General features: G+C 43.7%; 1 protein-coding gene across 6 annotated transcripts in view; it reads right to left on the bottom strand.

Moving 5' to 3' along the window:
- Positions 1 to 14,384, bottom strand: part of ZMIZ1 (zinc finger MIZ-type containing 1) — a 427,264-nt gene extending 412,880 nt beyond the window's left edge. For 5 of the 6 annotated variants that reach the window (XM_066619835.1, XM_066619841.1, XM_066619837.1 and 2 more), the window contains exon 1: positions 13,609 to 13,824. The gene's annotated coding sequence lies outside the window, so the exon portion shown is untranslated. Of the gene's footprint in view, positions 1 to 13,608; positions 13,825 to 14,306 lie in introns of those variants that run through there. The other variant, XM_066619836.1, reaches the window with a different exon arrangement.
- Between the last annotated feature and the right edge of the window lie 556 nt (positions 14,385 to 14,940).

Below are 14,940 nucleotides of genomic sequence, written 5' to 3'. Positions count from 1 at the left end.
TATTATCTTACAAAGAGTTACGTGTGTTGTGATGAATGTGCAGAAACACCCGCAATTCCGCATATTCACATGAAGGAGGGGAGAGCGTGCACAAACAGCCATAATGGATAAATACTAGATTTTGCACATGGCCTGCTTATCACGCATCATTTTCAACCAAGGCTAGAGAAGCATGCACAAGTAATGTGCTACAAGCATATAGAGCATGGGCTTGTCCGTGTATACAGTGTACTGTTCCTTGTTGGGAACAGTGCATATTGCCTGGGCAATGTACAACATTTATGTGAACTCTAATGCATAAAACATGTCAGATCAAGTCCCATTCTCTGCTGTCCATTAGCAGTTATCCCTATTGCCAGGTACAGAAAATTCCCAGTTGATGGGAATTAGTTTGTGTACATTCTTGGTGTCCTCATGCAAATGGCCACCATTGCCCTGAGCGTGTATGCATCCAACAGGCAACTCCCAGTAACTTTGCCACATGTATATATAATCTTCTCATTTATGATTTCTCTCTAAGAAGCTAACCAAATATTTCAGACATTTTACAGGGAAGAGCTTAGTCTGTGTGCTGGTACTCTTAACATCATTACTGAGGTATTTTATTAATGTGTAATTGTATTATACTGCTCCTCAGCTGGCATGCTTCCAAACCATAACTTGTAAATATATATTAAAAGCAGTCAGCTGTAAGCTTGCTAACATTTCAGTGTATGATCTGTGCTCAGCTCCTATCTTACAGTAAGCTCTTGCAGAGTAGTAGACACCATGGAAAATGGAAAGAGAAAAAACACACAGCCTTCACCATTCAGGCCCATCAGTCAGTTTTGTAGATTGGTTGCAATTCCCACCAGGTATCTTGGCTGGCTGAAGGAAGGCTACCTCAGTGCTATCCTACCGCAGTACAGCAGGCTTGGTGCAAACAGCAAAGTCTCTGACCTTGTAATCGATACCAAATAAGGAGGAACTGAATGCTGCCTCTGAACAGGAGATAATGCCAAGGAGAGCGCAAATCACAGAATGGGTGGTATGTGGTTTCAAGCCAGGCTATAAAGGACTGCAGAACGAGGTCCCAGTATTGTGACATCTGTTTTATAAATCAACTCTCCACCAGATATGGACATAAATATTTAGCCAGAAGAAAATCAAATATCAAACACCAGATGTAGACAGACTGTCATAGTTGCCAGCTATAAGCAGGCTGAACTGTAGGCCACCTTCCACAGAACACCATGGAACACCACTTCATTTCTGTGGAACACAAGTAGTTGCATTGGCTCTTAGCTCTGCCCCATCCCACTGCTAGTGGGCACAATGGTTCCCTATCCCTAAACAAACAAAGTTTGTTTACAAACTTCTCCCTCCTATTCGAAGACTTTGGTCTTGCTGACACACACAGTGGAAGTAGAAACCGAAGGTAGCCAAGGGGGGCTGTACCACTTCGGTTGGCAAGTACCATTTTAAAAAACAACAATGAAGAAAAGATGCCTTACATAAAAAGCTCTCTGTAAGTTTAGAACAAAAATCAACTCTAGCACAGCAGAGGTTACTCAAGTAGTCCCACTCATTCACTGCCGAAAAAGTAGATTTTTCTTGTTTTTCAAACTTCGAAAATCTTTTCTAGCAGTAGTACCCAAAAGCTTTAATAGCAACGCCTACCTACAATCTGAAATGGTACATGCCAAGCCCAGATCTATGTCTGTGGCAACCAAGATATCAACTATTTGCTGCGCTGGGAAACTTCGTGCATTAGCATCTCCCATTACAAGAATAGGGCTGGGAAAGACCAATGCCTGACAACTTGGACAACCACTGCCAGTCGGAATAGATAATACTCCTTTTAATTACATGTTTGGGCCTCATCCAAGGAGTGCAAGGCAGTCTTCATAGTTCTCCCCTCCTCCTCACAACAGTCCTGCAAGCTGGGCCAGGCCAAGAGAGAATAGCCACCATTTGGTGGCTAAGAGAGAATAGCCACCAAATGGCCACCATTGCCCTGAGCGTGTATGCATCCAACAGGCAACTCCCAGTAACTTTGCCACATGTATATATAATCTTCTCATTTATGATTTCTCTCTAAGAAGCTAACCAAATATTTCAGACATTTTACAGGGAAGAGCTTAGTCTGTGTGCTGGTACTCTTAACATCATTACTGAGGTATTTTATTAATGTGTAATTGTATTATACTGCTCCTCAGCTGGCATGCTTCCAAACCATAACTTGTAAATATATATTAAAAGCAGTCAGCTGTAAGCTTGCTAACATTTCAGTGTATGATCTGTGCTCAGCTCCTATCTTACAGTAAGCTCTTGCAGAGTAGTAGACACCATGGAAAATGGAAAGAGAAAAAACACACAGCCTTCACCATTCAGGCCCATCAGTCAGTTTTGTAGATTGGTTGCAATTCCCACCAGGTATCTTGGCTGGCTGAAGGAAGGCTACCTCAGTGCTATCCTACCGCAGTACAGCAGGCTTGGTGCAAACAGCAAAGTCTCTGACCTTGTAATCGATACCAAATAAGGAGGAACTGAATGCTGCCTCTGAACAGGAGATAATGCCAAGGAGAGCGCAAATCACAGAATGGGTGGTATGTGGTTTCAAGCCAGGCTATAAAGGACTGCAGAACGAGGTCCCAGTATTGTGACATCTGTTTTATAAATCAACTCTCCACCAGATATGGACATAAATATTTAGCCAGAAGAAAATCAAATATCAAACACCAGATGTAGACAGACTGTCATAGTTGCCAGCTATAAGCAGGCTGAACTGTAGGCCACCTTCCACAGAACACCATGGAACACCACTTCATTTCTGTGGAACACAAGTAGTTGCATTGGCTCTTAGCTCTGCCCCATCCCACTGCTAGTGGGCACAATGGTTCCCTATCCCTAAACAAACAAAGTTTGTTTACAAACTTCTCCCTCCTATTCGAAGACTTTGGTCTTGCTGACACACACAGTGGAAGTAGAAACCGAAGGTAGCCAAGGGGGGCTGTACCACTTCGGTTGGCAAGTACCATTTTAAAAAACAACAATGAAGAAAAGATGCCTTACATAAAAAGCTCTCTGTAAGTTTAGAACAAAAATCAACTCTAGCACAGCAGAGGTTACTCAAGTAGTCCCACTCATTCACTGCCGAAAAAGTAGATTTTTCTTGTTTTTCAAACTTCGAAAATCTTTTCTAGCAGTAGTACCCAAAAGCTTTAATAGCAACGCCTACCTACAATCTGAAATGGTACATGCCAAGCCCAGATCTATGTCTGTGGCAACCAAGATATCAACTATTTGCTGCGCTGGGAAACTTCGTGCATTAGCATCTCCCATTACAAGAATAGGGCTGGGAAAGACCAATGCCTGACAACTTGGACAACCACTGCCAGTCGGAATAGATAATACTCCTTTTAATTACATGTTTGGGCCTCATCCAAGGAGTGCAAGGCAGTCTTCATAGTTCTCCCCTCCTCCTCACAACAGTCCTGCAAGCTGGGCCAGGCCAAGAGAGAATAGCTGGCTCAAAGTTACCCAACAAGCTTCATGGCTGAGTGGGGATATAAATCAAGGTTTCTCTGCTCCTAGGCAGACATTACAACCACACAGACTTAACAGACAGGCAAAAGTAAGGAGCCTTCAAATATAACTATTTCATACGTGCCTCCATATGTACACGCTCACACAGAGAGAAAGCTATCTCCCAGACAGCTACTCACAATTCTTTAACCCTTCCACACTAATCTCCCACACTCTGAAAGAAAATATGATGTATGCTACAATACAGTAGTGCCAGCATGCCAGAGCCTTTCCCATTCCATTTACACAAACTCCTTTGTTTTCACCATATCTTGTTGTCTGCATTGGAAAGGAATGAGAAGAGTTTGGGGTTGGGTGCCCTCAGGCATTTGCCCCTTCTTGCCTCTTGAGGCCTGCCTAGCTCCCTCCTTATTACATCCACAATAAACATTTTGTTTCATCAAATGTTTAAATTGTTCAATTGCCCTGCTCCAGTTTCCCAGCTTTTGTTTGAGATGTTGAAGTTGAAGTTTTATGAACTGAGTTTTTTTAAACTTTATTCTCCAAACCACAAAAGTATAAAAATATACAGGTGTCACAGACAACAAGAGACAACTGCTACAAATTATCACAGATAAAATGACAACAGCTTCAACGCTTATTCTATGACTAGAGCAGTGATTTTCAACCTTTTTCATATCATGGCACACTGACAAGGCACTACAATTGTCAAGGCACACCATCAGTTTTTCGTCAATTGACAAGGCGTACCACATTGACAGCAGGGGTTTGCATCCCCCAGTGGCCCTACTAATAAATGAACATCCACCAAACTCCCAAGGCACACCTGCAGACCATCCGCGGCACACTAGTGTGCCGCGGCACAGTGGTTGAAAATGGCTGGACTAAAGGTACTTGAAAAAGGTGCTATCGACCTTACTCAGAAGTAAGCCCATTGTGTTCATTAAAACTCATCAGAAACAATAACCTCTATGACTGGTAACTATGACTGCTTGCAAATACTATATAGTATTTTAAGTTTTTTGTTAGGTGCCTTGGGTACACCTTTGGGGCCAAAAGGCAGGACAGAAATCCCTTAAGCAAAAATATATAAGTAAAACTGACTGCTGTTCATTTGAACAAAGATTCAGTTGCACCACTAGAATCTCCATTTTTAAACAACTAAAAACATGCACGCATAACTTTTCCTGTAGAACAGTCTACATGAGACAGATACTGACACATCAGTTCCCCAGAAACATTTTTTGTTCCCATTTCTCTGGTAAACAGAGCAGCATGGGGGCAAGCTGATAATGAGGCAAATTCCCATACTTCCAAGACACCTACACATATACAATAGGAAACAAGATCATCCAAAGAGGTCCCCATTAGGAACATAACATATTGTAGAGTTCAGAGCAGGGGCATCTGAGTGTTGCCCTACAATTGTGGCAGTTCCTCTCCAGAGAGGCTCATCCTTGTATGCTTGTTGCATGCTTTGCATTGCATTTGCATTGTATGCTTAACATACATTAACAGCTTGTAATAATCTTTCTGTTCACTCTGCTTTAATTTGACTGTGGTGCTGCTGTTTGCTATTTAGACCGCCATACCTATGGAGGTACACAGAGGCTATATTAGTTTTCAGATGTGCAGCTGATTTTCCATTTTATGTTTCAGCTGCTTGAGAGAATACTTGTAAAAATAAAAAAGAAGATTCATACTTTTTTTTAATTAGAAGTTGAACAGCATTCAATCCTGCTTTTAGGACAATGTGAAACTATGCTGCCTTTTTTTTCTTTGTTGGCCACACAGGGCATTTTCTTTTTCTTTTTAATACTGCTGTACTTCAGATTCTCCCCCCCCCCCCGTTCTTTAAAGAATTAGTGCCACTTATACCTCTTTACAGCTGTTCTTACAAATGAGGAAGCATTTCTTAACACACAGCCTAAAACTGAGCTGCTGCCATTTCAACCTACTGTTTTTTCTCCCTCTCTTGATGGCAATGGTAAACACAACTGCAGACTGCACAGTAGTCTGGCAAGCTTCCTCAAGCCTCTGCAGGAGTAGCTTTATTACTAAAAGGAGCAAGATTTGGAAGGCAGACAACGGTCACCACAGACTTCTCTCTGCATTCCTTGCTCCTCAGCAGAGAACCCATTCATGTGACCCAATCAACTAGTGGCAGCTGCAGATTCCAGCATTCTCACACTTCCCTTCCAGCCCTGTCAACCACGTGCAGGCACTGCTATGATTCAATTTCAATTTCTGACATGTCAATGGAAGCCACCCTAGGTATGGGTCAGCAGTACTGTGCCAAGCATTGATCAAGCATGTATTCATTGCACAGCAGTTGGTGTGCACATGACTGCGTCACTACAGGATGATACAGGCTGGAAGTCAGAGTGGGTTGGCTGAAAACTGTGGTTGTTGCAGGCTGAACAATGCCAGTATCACAACATTATATGACCAATACATTTTGGATAACCAATGCTGGATGCACTTCAGTCAGCTAAATTGGTTAAAGCACCAGTGTTTTCTATTCCTGTATGACAAACTGCACCAGTAGATTGCTCTTTGCAAGGCATATTATGTCTTAGAATCATTTCCTTCACCCCCTGTGCTCACAACAGACTATATGATGCCATCCCCCATTTTATCCTTGCATCAAAGCTATCATGGTTGGCAACCTTCAGTCTCGAAAGACTATGGTATAAGCCTACAGCACCCAGTAGTCTCAGGCGGTCTCCCATCCAAGTACTAACCAGGCCTGACCTTGCTTAGCTTCTGAGATCAGACGAGATCGGGCACATGCAGGGTAACAGTTGCTGCCAAAGCTATCAGGCTGAGTGATAGTCAATGGTCCAAGGTTGCCTCAGCTTCATGGCTGAGGATGGATCTGGTCTCTCCACTGTGACAAACTGTTTATGCACAAGTGTTAAAAGTAGAGGAGCTCTGCTGTCCACACCCTAGGTTAGTGCTGCTCAAACTGCTGAGAGCAGTACACCTGGAATACAGTCCCTGTCCAGACTGCATCTGAGCTTTCCTCGCAGCCGCCATGCGATGTCCTCCCTGTTTGAACGGCAGGGACGCTCTGGAAGGTTGCACCGACAGAATGCCGCGCAACAGGACATCCGGGCAGATTGCCCAGAGTGTCCCTGTCCTCCGAACAGGGAGGCCATTGTATGGCAGTCACATGGAACCAAAAGGTCTGCTCACCAGGTGGATAGATCTGTGTGGACGCTGGATCCAGCCCTCAGGCCACAGTTGCCCCCCCCCCGCCCTAGGTGAAAGAAATAGCGGATCCTTCCCTCCACCTATAGCACAAGAGCTGTGACCACATTCCAACACACACACAAAATCCAAAGTGAAATTAACCTCTACTGATTTCTATTGATGCAATTATCTTGACAGTCCCACTGAAGCAGATTTGTCATGGATTTCATAACTGGCAGGTGATAGTCACATAGGACATTTGGAAATGCAGAATGAGTATACTGTATAAGCTCTTTTCCCGAGTCTAAACACTCACACTAGGAAGTCCTTTCCCCGAAGTCTCCTGACCTAGGCATACCCATCTTTTGACCCATGATGAAAGGAAAGCCAATCAGATTAGGGGAGGCACTTTAGTCTTAGCACTTGCTGTAATGGAAGATCAGAAGATCATCAGGTGGATGATGTGGTGTTGACAGCGATTCCCTGTTTTGACAGCTGTTTGACAGCTCTGGGAAGGGCAGGGCTGGCTCCACAGCTGTAATCAATCAAGGCCAATGGAGACCTGGATGGACATCTGAGCTTCATCTGGCCTTGATGGGACTTTGAATGGACATGGACTGAAGGGATGGCTCACCTGAGCCTAATTTGGAGCTAATGAGGTAGCTCACAGCTGAGCTGCATTTGGATCATGAGACACCCAAGGATAAAAGGCAGCTTTGGAAGGAGACAGAGCTACCCTGACCCAGGACCAAGAGCAGGACCCTGACCCAGAGCGAGGAGCAGGACGCTGACCAGAGGGAGGACCCTGACCCAGAGCCAGAAGCCGGACGCTGACCCAGAGGGAAACCCAGACAGACCCACACTGGGAGAAGGGGACTGCCAGAACTCTGCTGGAGGACATAGAAGAGAGGACTGCCAGGACCCTGCTGGAGGAGACACACTGCTGGAGAGGAGGAACTCTACTGCAGAAGATTGGACTGGGAAGACTGGACTGTGCTTTGGAGACTGGATTGGACTTCGACTGGAGGCTTCAGACCTCTACCCACTGAGTTAAGTGGAGTTTTGGGGAGGGAAAGCCTCTGGACAAGAGGACTTGCAGGGAGTGTATGTGTTTGTAGCAATAAATTCTTGTTAATTGCTATAGATAAGAAGTTCTGTGTTTATTCCTTTGCACACCACAGCTGTGCTTCTTGGAAAAGGGGGTGTGTTAATTAGCCAAAAAGCGGGCATTAGAAGGGAGTTGAGATATTTGGACTAGACAAATTGGCGTAGTCCACAGGATAGGACAAATTGGGACAGAACACTTGCCCAGTTCAAAGTTGAATACATAAGTTTAAAAGTTTTTTGTTTTTTTAAAGAAACTTTCTACTGTTGGGCGTTAACAGATGGCAACATACTTAAATCTGTTGTTCTGCTCTATCTGCAAAATCTAATCTGTTGTTTATCTTAATGAACCACTAAAAACAGACAGCTTGCAAAAGGTGAGCTGCTACATCAAATGCCACCTGATTTGTCTTAACAATGAGTTATACTGCTTATGGGACCTGAATGAAGAAACAAACTTTTGCAGGGCTTGAGGCAAAGCTATCCATTAGTAAGGCAAACTGCTAGGAAAATGGTCCAGGGGCATCCAGTTGCAGACCCAATCCAAACTCTTAAAATGGACAGTCTGACCCTCCAGTTATCCTAGAAATGGAAGAATTGTGGACAAAGTTGCAGCTGCTCAGATACAGATTAAGAAGCGATTGAGTGAACAGCCTATCTCCTTTTTAGAGAGAAGACCGTTTTTCTGCAAATGTTGGGTATACTTCTGCCCCAAAATGTTTTTTCCTTCAAGTCTTGTCTTCACATCCATCCAGTCTGGGCTTCGTATACAGGTTCATATGTTACACCTTACGATATGAAACCTAGGTCACATGGTGGAAACAGTGGCATAATGTTAAAGTTGCCAGTGTCACGTACACCGAAGTCAACAACGTGTGTGTACTGTGGGCTTACTGGTGCCTGCTGCAGCCAAGGATGATTTTTTATCTGCTAAGAGACACTTAAATTTAGGAATAACGCTTTCCCAAAACATAGTTTGGGCACAAGCTCCCCCACCCCAATTCTGGGGAGCACAGACCAAATATACTGGACTGTGAAATTTGATGGCTGAGAATAATTCAATGCCTCTGTTGTCAGAGCAAAATAAATAAGTGCAACCAGCCCTACTCCAGGACTGACATATGTCCACAAAAAAATCACCCTCCTGATAACTTCTTATTGCCTGGCTCTTTCAGTACATTATCTTTTGCCACTATCAGCAAAAAGAAAAGCACTATTGCCCTCATCATCTGGAGCACATACCAAAATTGCACACCTGTACTCCCTTGTTCAACAGTAGTCCCATGATGCAATTCCCTTCCCGTCTCTCAAACACTCGGTGGGAGGGCAGGTTGGAGGCAAAGTCACACAATATTTGAGATTACTGGACATGGAAGAGGCATCAGATCAAAAACACCCACTACACAGCGAAAGATCTGAGTGGAAACATATGCAACAGAACTTTATTACGAAAAAAAATTCCCAGTAGCCTCTGCTAGACAAAGAAGATCCATGAGGACTAGTAACTAGACATGTCAAAATTCAATGCCATTCTTATTAGCTAACACAGCATCATCTGAAAGTAATGATCTGAAGGTGTTTTATCTTTCATTCAGAAACAAGTCTAGCTATTTAGTGGTGCTTACTCGCAAGCATGCAGGTCTGCAGTCAAACAGCAACACACTCTACAGCTTATATAGCAAATTGCTCTCTTTCTGAAAAGCATTTCACTGATGTTTATTTGCATCAGTGGTTATATTAATGATTTTTTAAAGAGCCACTTTTAGGGACTACACCAATGGTATAAAAAAATATGTAATCTCATTCAGGTCCTCAACAACCATAATACCGATCTTTATACAATGAAAGCAAAATGTTTCCTTCAGTGACGGTCCAAATCAATTCCAAACCATTTTTTAAACCTTCTGCTTTGGTTAAGACAAAACTCCAAGTCAAGCAACTAAGTTTCACTCCTAGGATTGCTTTCTGGAATTCTTCAGTGATTTGGCAGAACTGTGGGTGCTGGAGGGTGAACTGAGTAAATAATCCAACTTCTAGGGCTGAATTCTCAAAAGGATCCACTTCACAGTTAAATCAATTAAAGTAGCACCTTCATGATTGATTAATGCCTAGGGACAGTCTTAAAAGTTTTGGGGCACAATGCACCCAAATGCAGGATCAAATGCTCTAAATTGCAATAATGATTCCACCCATGATTTCATACTCCTGTAATTTCTTTTTTAAATGACTAACAAATTTAATGTTTTGTTAATCAATATGAGTAGGTCATTTTAAAAGATCTAGATATGGTAGGATTGTTTAAAGAGCCTGCCTTCCTGATCCCCCCAGCCTCAATAATTCAGGAAAACAACATCAGCCAAATGCATGCAACCAGTCTGAAAATCACACGTGCTCCATTGCAAGATCTTGCTTTCAATGTGTCTTTTGTTTGACGGCTGGTGTTTCAACATCCTCGACTTGGAACAGAAAAAGGTCAACCCTAGTCTTCTGGCATTCATAAACCTGAATCAGGCCCTGCCAAAGGAAGATTGATGTTGTAGTAAATTTGCCTTGATCAAAAGGAGGAGGGACAAAGATGGACAGACAGAAGTTGAAAGCAGAAACAAACTATGCTAGAGGAATTTCAATTCTCTCCTAAAGGGAGACAATACTGTTTAGAAGAGTGCTGTTTAGCAAACTCCCCTTACAAAACCTTTCTTCAGCTATATGTGCAGGTAAATTTGGAGTTAGAAATAAGTGCTGTAGCAGCCTTGCAAGGAAGTCTACCAAAGTTACTAGTCCATATTTTACAGTAGTCCACCTGTCACACATACCTGTGTCATCACTTCTGAACCAAAAGGATTGTGTGCATGTGAGGGAAAACTTCTGCAGAAATGTCTCTGCCCAGTCACAACTTCATACTTCAAATAAGAAGGAAGTTTTCTTCTAGCAAACATTTTTTTAAAGCTGCAGTAATCAACACTTCACAGCACTATTGCTAATGTGGACAAAAGTTACCAGCCCTCTGGCCCCATCAAGACTATGTTAGTCATTTGTGGTCTAAAAAGACAGGGAGGGAGAGAGAATCTTTTGTAATGTTTGCCTGATGGGGTTGCCTGCAGACAATCCTTACTCACCACAGGCCAAATAGCCAAGTAACTATTTACAAGCCTATACTATAAGCCAAAGTTACTGCAGAACTAAATGCAACTTAAACAGTTCATAAGCCAAGTAGTCCTGGTGGTGTTATTTACTTATGTTGATTAATTTATTTGTGCTCAAGGCAGGTCACAGCATTTCCTTTCTCTAATACATTCCTAAGAACATTACCCTAGGAGAAAAGGCAATATTTTACAGGTGGAGAAACTGAAACAGAAAGCCAGTAATTCAACTCTACAAGTCAATGGCTGAGCTCTCTCCTGAGCTTTGGTCCAGCTCTGAGCTCTTTATAGAAGAGCAGGGCCTCTATTATCCCTCTAACCCTCCCTTGAACCCCCCCACCCCAAGTATCTAAAGGTGATAATTACATTTTTGTGGAGGCCTCCATTGTTAATCTTACCCAATTTCCAACACCAAGTCACACATCCTCGCTTGAAGAGGAGCTAAAAGTTGCTAAAGATTTATTATTTAAAAAAAAAATTCTGGCCCCACTCAACCAGAGCTCAGAGCGAAAGCTTTGAACAGGCTTTTGCCCTTTCAAATTTTATAAGCCTGTCGCCTTGCTGAGGCAAACAGTTCTTTTCAGGATTTTTAAATAGCTATTTCATATTTGAAAGAAAGCCCAGCTAGGTAGTACCCTAACACTACACCCAGGCATTCATCTCCCCCTACCCTGTTCCTGCTGTCTTACTGTCTCTTGGAAACCTTTGAGAGGGCATTTGTTCAACCTGCCAAGTTAAATCCTCCACTCTCATGTCAGTGCAGGGGGGGGCGCATAACACCCAGCATCGCTCAGGCCTGCTGAAGTACCATAAACGCAGAAACACACACAATTCTTTTAGTCTTAGAGAATCCTCAAGCTGTTTGCAAAATAATAAGGGAGCCCAAATTTGTGCGTGCATGCAGAAAAGCACATCATAGTGATGACAGGGGGCTGAGACTTTAAAAACTGGCTACTGTCTCAACTCCCTCTGTGGCTGCAGGCTTAGACTTCCCTGCTGCACAGGCTGAAGAAAGAGGACCCAACAAACAAAACGAAATCCTATCTTTCTGTTGTCAGTGGCTTCACTCCCTGTTCCATATTCAATCATCTAATGATACCTGTAATGATAGAGGCAGGAGAAGGCAACAGGCGCTTCAGCAGATCCCATCCTCTGTCACCCTCCCAGAAGCACAATAAATAAATCAAGTTAGCAACAAAATTACAACCTTCAACCGTGCGCACTACACACTCACACGCACGAAAGTTTGCTGGGTTGGAAAAGAAAGGGGGTGCAGAAACTTTTTTTTTTTTTTAAATCCAAGTCAGCCTAGGAGACCTTCCCCCCAAAGATCATGGCAAGAAATCAAAGGCTAAACTCAGATGGCTCCTATTTTTAATGTTTACATTCCTCAAGTGCCTTTTAACTGCCATTTTGCTTTTAATTTTTTTTAATTGCAGCCAGCTACCCCAAGCTAGTCTCCCGTGAAAACGACTCCCTCCTCTTCTCTTCTCTCCCCCCCCTCCTTCCACAATAGCAAAAAAGCAGGAGCTGGGCTCCTTTTTCTCTCCACTCACCCCCCCCCCCGGCTTCCTGGACAGATGCACAAGGGGTGGGAGAGACAGAGAAAGAGAGGAAAGCAAACCTCCTAGCTTTCCCCTCCTGCCCTGCCAGAGAGGCCCCAAGTCCCAAATGGCTTTCAGAATCCAGACACAAGGAATTTACACTCGGTCAGGCTTCCCAACGCCCGGAAAACAAGCTCAGCCCCTCTCCCTCCCACCTCCTTACATCTTCTCTACTCTTCTCTCTCGCCCCCCCCCATTTCAAACCCTCCTCCTGATCGATCGATTAGGGGAGAATCGGAAAGGAATCGCCTTTTAGAAACCAGTTAGCAAAAGTAGAACCCGTCCAGGGGAGGAGGGAAAAAAAAAGAACGAGCCAAACAAACAAAAACCCAGCCAGAAGCTCTCCAGATTATTTTTAAACCCCCTTTGGTTTTATGGCACAAGATTTCCTCTCCTTTCCCACTCAAACCCCCCCCCTACAGTGTGTCTATGTAGCAACATTGTTTCGGCTCTTCAAACTTCAGGCACACAAAAGCACCCTTTGCCGATTCCAACGTGCAGGTTTCCTTTCTCTTGCACCCACTCTTCCCCCCCAAACATTCCCACCTCGCTGTACATTTTTTAAGTGACCCAAAGCAAAGGCTCTGAGATTCCCCCCCCCAATCATGAAAAAGCAAAATATTCAATTTAGGGCACAATACTAACCAGGTCTACTCAGAAGTAAGTTCTATTTTGTTCAATGGAGCTTACTCTCAGGAAAATGTGGTTAGGATTGCAGCCTTAGTATGCTAAATTAAGTACAGCCTCCCCTTGCCGGCTTCCCCCAGGATCTCCCCGTTCCCCCCCCCGCTTCGTGAACCCCCACATTGCTAAACAACACAGAAACACAACCTGCCCCTTTAAGAAGTCTTCACACTATTTTCCAGGATTTCTCTCCCCCCCTCCACGCATCATACCAAACATAATAGATATTCATCGACATCGTCTATGCATTTTCTTATTATGTTTTTACTCTGACGTTGGGTCTACAACCACGGTCGGAGTCTCCAAGTACAAGGAGATATGAATGAACAGGAATAAGAAGAGACAAAACTTACCTACAGATTGGGGAGGGGGGAATTAGCAAAGGCTTGCAAAGCAGGGGGGAAAAAATTCATAAGGAGATAGCAGGCAAAGCAAAATATTCCCTCTCTCCAATGGAGTTGCAGGTCTTGTTCAGGTGGCTTTTAAAATTTCATTGCAAAAAAAAATCGCATTTCTTGCCTTTAAAAAAAAACCCCTCTCACAGACAGTGAAAAGGAGCTCAGTGGTAGTGGGAGAATAAGTGAATCAACTAGCAGAGAGCAGAGCAAGTTGAAGTGTCAAATTACATTGGCTATTTTATTACCAAAGGGCCCTGCTTCTTGGCTGTTGGCAAAATCTGTCCCAGATTCCTATCTGAAAGGGAGCTGTCTCTCCTGCAAGGATGCTTTTCTCTCTCTCTCTCCACACCCCCCCCCCCGTGTGTGTGTGTCTGCCTCTTTTCCCTTCCACCCCACCTTCTGACCACCTAAAGTTAAAATCTTTCAGAGGCAAGTTGAACAACGTAAATAATTGTCTTTCAAGATTTTTTTTCCCCCTCTCCTCCCACCACCCTCATCAAAGGAAAGAACTTCCTGTCTAGAGAGAACTGAGCGGAGCGCAAACCATTGCCCGATTGTTTATAAAAATTAACGGGACACACACACACAGACACACATCCTTTTGTAATTTTTTTTCCTACTGTAGCTACAGAAAAACCTTCATCACCACTCACTGGTGCGCAAAATTGATGCACGTTTAAAGTAGGCGACGCTTCTCGGTTTACACGATCACTTAAGGTTATTGTTTCTCTCTATGTATCTCTAGCCATATATCAACGCAGAAGCCCGAAACTGATTAGAACGTTGAAACATTCGGGGTGTTGCTACGTTCCTTCCGCATTAGTGTTTGGGGGCTTTGTAGGATTGCTAGGGGAAAAAAACAGTCGCCTTAATTAACGTGAACACATGCATACAGAAAAGCATGTGCAGCGGGAAAGCGTGTCGTGCAGCCCGATCTCCTGTTTACTCGGAAGTAAATCCCATCGAGGTTTAAGGGAAGGTGTGTGTAAGGAGGATTACAAAACGCGTAGCACCCCCCCCCGTCCCTGTGCACACGGTTTCGGAATAAGAGCCCGATCCTAGGCATGTCTACTCAGAAGTAAGTCCTATTATAGTCAATGGGGCTTACTCCCAGGTAAGTGTGGACAGGCTTGCAGCCTAAGCCTTGGACACGGTGGGGACTAAGAGCCCAATCCTATGCGTGTCTACTCAGAAGTAAGTCCCATTGTATTCAATGAGATTTACTCCCAGGAAAGTATGGCTAGGATTGCAGTCTAAGGCTGCAATTCTATCCACACTTTCTTGAAA

The sequence above is a fragment of the Tiliqua scincoides genome, chromosome 3 (genome assembly GCF_035046505.1).
Source record: "Tiliqua scincoides isolate rTilSci1 chromosome 3, rTilSci1.hap2, whole genome shotgun sequence".
Classification (NCBI taxonomy): domain Eukaryota; kingdom Metazoa; phylum Chordata; class Lepidosauria; order Squamata; family Scincidae; genus Tiliqua; species Tiliqua scincoides.
Note: the sequence above shows the minus strand (reverse complement) of the source record. Positions and strands in the feature narration are given on the sequence as shown.